Genomic DNA, 4,770 nt, shown 5'->3' on the forward strand with positions numbered 1-4,770 from the left:
TTATGATGACAAGGAAGAAAGGAAAGACCAAAATGGATGTCAGAAGAGACTCTGAAAGTTGTTCTCCAGCACAGAGATGGTAAAGCAAGTGGAAGAATTGAGGAGGTAAAAGAGCTGAACAGAACATTTCAAAGGGCAGCTTGAGAAGACAAAGTTACATATTATAATGAAATGTGCAAAGCCTGCAGTTAGAAAACCAAAAGGGAAGAACACAGTGTTTCTCAAACTGAAAGAATTGAATAAAAAATTCAAGTTTTGACTTTAAATATTGAAGGATTCTGTGGACAAAATATTGAATTATGCAGAAAGCATCAAAAGAAAATGGAAAAGCACAAGCGGGGTGTGGGACCCTATCTAGAGAAGCAGCGACACCAAAGATGGAGGCAGAGATGAGGATAAGAAGAGAGGGAGCAGCTGAGGACTGAGGACTCTGAACTCATGGAAAGAAAGGGACTGGGTACTGGTGGCCAGGAGGCAAGCTTACAGAATGTGCTCTTTGGTTATTTAAATTATTATATATTCCTGAGTGTTTCTGTGTACACTCCACCACCACCACCACCCCCAAAAAAGGGAATGGAAGCAAATACTATTGAATGATGATGCATGGAGAAGATTGTAATCATTGCAACAAAACAATGGTGTAAGCTACCACGTACCATGGTAACCATGTAAACTATCACTCAGTTCACAATAAAAACTTTAAAATTAAAAAAAGAAAGAAACTAGAAAGAATATACAGAGTTATTGTACCAAAAAGAAATGGTCAATGTTCAACCAAGGGCTAATGGTACTGAAGGTAACAGTCCAAGCCACACTGAAACCATTGACAAAAAACAATTCCAGAAATTTATAGGATGCAAATTGAAATATTTCAACAAACTGATGCAGCATTGGAGGTACTCACTCATCTAAGCCAAGGAATTTTGAAGAGAGCTACCTGGCCAACTGATTGGAAGAAATCCACATTTGTGCCAATTCCAAAGAGAAGTGAACCAATAGACTGCAGAAATTATCATATAATATTATTAATATGCAAGTAAACTTTTGTTAAAGAGATTTCAAATACAACTGCAATGGTACATTGTCAGGAAACTTCCAGAGAGTCAAGCAGGAGTCAGATGAGGATGTGAAACAAGGGGGATCATTGCTGATATTAGATGGATGTTGGCTGAAAGCAGAGAATACCAGAAAGATGTTTATATGTACATTATTGTCTATGCAAAGGCTTCTGATTTTGTGGATTATGACAACTATGGATACCATTGCGGAGAATGAGTATTCCATAACAATTAATTGTGCTCATTAAGAACCTATATATAGACCAAGAAGCAATCTTTTTAACAGAACAAGGGGACACTCTAATGGTTTAAAATCAGGAAAGGTATGTGCCCAGGTTGTATTCTTTCATCATACTTACCAATTTGTGTGCTGAGCAAATATTTCAAGAAGCTGGATTATATGAAGAAGAACATGGCATCAGGGTTGGAGGAAGACTCATTAACAACCTGTGATATATAGATGAAAGTGAAAAGTGCTTAAAATATTTACTGATGAAAATGAAAGACCACAGCCTTTGGAATGGGTTGTATCTCCATATAAAGAGAATAAAAATCCTCACCACTGAACCAGCAAATAATATCAAGATAAGTGAAGAAAAGATTGAAGTTGTCGAAGACTTCATTTTGCTTGGATCAACCATTAACACTCATGGAATCAGTAGTCAAGAAATCAAACCATGTAGTGCATAAGGCACATCGGCTGCACAAGACCTGTTTAAACTGTTCAAGAGCAAAGGTGTCTGTTTGAGGACTAAACTGCACCTGACCCAATCTATGGTAATTTCAATAACTTCATATGCATGTGCAAGTTGGACAATGAATTATGAAAACTGTAGAAAAAATGATGCATTTAGGTTAGGTGAATATTTAAAGTATTGGACAGCTAGAAGAACAAACAAATTTGTGTTGGAAGGAGTACCATCAGAATGCTACTTAAAAGCCAGGATGGTCAGACTTCATCACTCATACTTTGGACATATTATCAGTAGGGATCAGTCCCTTGAGAAGGACATCATGCTCGGTAAAGTGATGCTCAGCAAAAAAGAGCAAGACCCCAAAGAGATGAATTGGCACAGTGGCAGCAGCAGTGACTGTAAGATGGCGCTGGACCGGACAGTGTTTCATTCTGTTGTATATAAACTCGACAGCACTCAACAACAGTCGCCCAGATTAAACTACATTTCCCAGCTTCCCTCAGAGGTATAACTGGCTGGCTCTGTGTGTAAATTCTTATCAATGCAATGTGTAAGTAAGCATGATGTGCAGTTCTGGAATCACTTACTTTTTAAATTCTTTCCCCTCTCCTTTCCTTTTTTCCTTTTCCTTTCAGTTGGAAATGGCTGCAGCAACTTGGAACTTTTGATTTTTAACTAGAAGAACAACTCTACCAGTCTATTGCACTGAATGAACTCAAATAGCGGAGCCCACCCTAGAGTGCTAACTGGAAGAAGAGTAATGTGCTGCCTTGTTTGAGCCCTTCGGCCTTTGGAGCCTCTTTGCTATCAGTTTAGCCCATTCCCTAACTAATGATCATTGATGTGACTAATAAGCTTCTCTTTTCTCTGTCTTCATTTTACATGAATTATTTTATAAATTATTAAGAACACTTGATTTACAGATATTAGAAATAAGTATTATTCTCTGTTGTTATTTATTGAACAGGATGGTGGTCCTATAAGAATCCCTGATAGTGTAGTTAGTGGGTTTTGAGCTGGGCTGTTGTTGTTGGTATCAGGGACAGTCAAGTAGGTCCTGACTCTAGTGACCCTGTGTACAACAGAAGAAAACACTGCTCGGTCCTGTGCCATCCTCACAATTGTTGCTATGCTTGAACCCATTGCTACTAGCACTCCATCAAATTAGGGGTCTTCCACTTTCACATTGACTATCCGCTTTACCAAGCATAATGTCCTTTTCTAGTGACCGGTCCCTCTTGAAAATATGTCTTAAGTATGAGAGATGAAGTTTCCTAATCTTGGCTTCTAAGGACCATTCTGAATGTAGTTCTTCCCACATAAATTTGTTTGTTCTTCTAGCAGTCTGTTACTTCTCATATTCTAATTGGAAGAAAATTCATATTTGTGCCCATTTGAGATTTACATCCTTGGGACCTTATAAAGGGTCACTATGAGTCAGAACCTACTGGATGGCACTAACAACAACTGTTAATTGGAAATTCATTGGTGAGGCTGTTGTTAAGTGTTGTCAAGTTGGTTCTGACTCATAGCAACCCTGTATACAGTTTCAGAGGAGTAACTGGTGGGTTTGAGCTATTGATTTGCATTTCAAATCAACCTTACAGTCCAGTGCTTATCCTATAGCACCACACTGGGTCTCCTTGGTGAGGCTACTTCATTTATATTTTACAATTATTCACAATTGGAGTCCTGGTGTGGTGCTGTGGGTTAGTGCACTGGACTGCCAAGTTGGTTTGAACAGCAAGGTCCTTGGAAACCCTATATAGGATTGCTATGGGTCAGAACTGACTTGACAGGACTCAACAACAACAACATTATTCACCATTATTAGGCAAATTTTACTCACGAGTATTAGAAATAAATGTTTTTTGTTGTAGGGAGCATAATGGTTTTGTAGAGTAAGCACTGGACTTTGAACCACAGGTCAGCAGTTCTAGCCCACCAGCTGCTCAGCGAGAGAAAGATGCGACTTTCTAAAACCTTAGAAACCTTATACAGTATCACTATGAGCCACAATGACTCCACAACACTTTAAAAATAAAAATAAAAATTCTTCACTATACAATTCTTATATTGCATTCTTAACAAGGCCAATTCAGATTTCAAGATTATAAGACTTTAATTTGAAGGAACAAAATGCATCGATCATATATAAAAGGAAAAGATTATTCTTAACTGTAGCTGAAAGAATCTTATTTCCTCATTTTAAATTCTTCCGTTAAATTATAGAGTAGCATGATAAACAGAAGAATGATCTGGCATGAATTATGCATAAGGAAAAAAAAAGAAAGAAAAGGCAAGAAACAATTGCCTTTCGTTTTAAGAAGTGTTAGTGAGTGTTGTTAAGCTGATGAAGCACTTTGGTAGAAGGCCCTTGAGCCTTATTTGATGCCCTGAGTCAAATGCATCATCTCAAAATGAATAAAATGAGACAGCTAGTGTCAAAGGTAAGGAACCCTAGGAGCTTTAGGAGCACCTGTTTTGTCCTATGAGTGACGATCTCCCACACCCCATGGCACTTTACTCTATCTGACTGCTGTAAAATCTTAAACCTCTTCTAAAAGTCTAAAATAAAAATAAATAAATAAATAAAAATGGAGTACTACTCCTTTCAAAGGGAAAAGGCACAAGCATTGTTTTTCATTAAGAAACTATGAAAGCTATGGAAACAAAATTTGATAAGAAATACAAAATAAAATCTCATTTTTATGTGAAATTCTCCATGGAGGTTATACTCACGTTCTTTCTGTAGCAGCAATTTATTAAAGTGCAGGGACATTCCCAAGCAGTTGCCCCCTACAAGCTTACCAATTATGTGACTTGAACTCCATTCAAGAAAATGATTTTGGCCACTGGAATATATTTGGTTTGTTTCTAAGTTTTCCTGTATGAACTTTAAAATTTTGTGTTTTGCATTTACATCTTTGATCCATTTTGAGTATGAGATTTGAATCTTGTATTATTTTTTGGGTCAATGTATATCTTGTTTTGCACATATCATTTATTCAAGTGAC

The sequence above is a fragment of the Chrysochloris asiatica genome, unplaced genomic scaffold (genome assembly GCF_000296735.1).
Source record: "Chrysochloris asiatica unplaced genomic scaffold, ChrAsi1.0 scaffold00019, whole genome shotgun sequence".
Taxonomy (NCBI): domain Eukaryota; kingdom Metazoa; phylum Chordata; class Mammalia; order Afrosoricida; family Chrysochloridae; genus Chrysochloris; species Chrysochloris asiatica.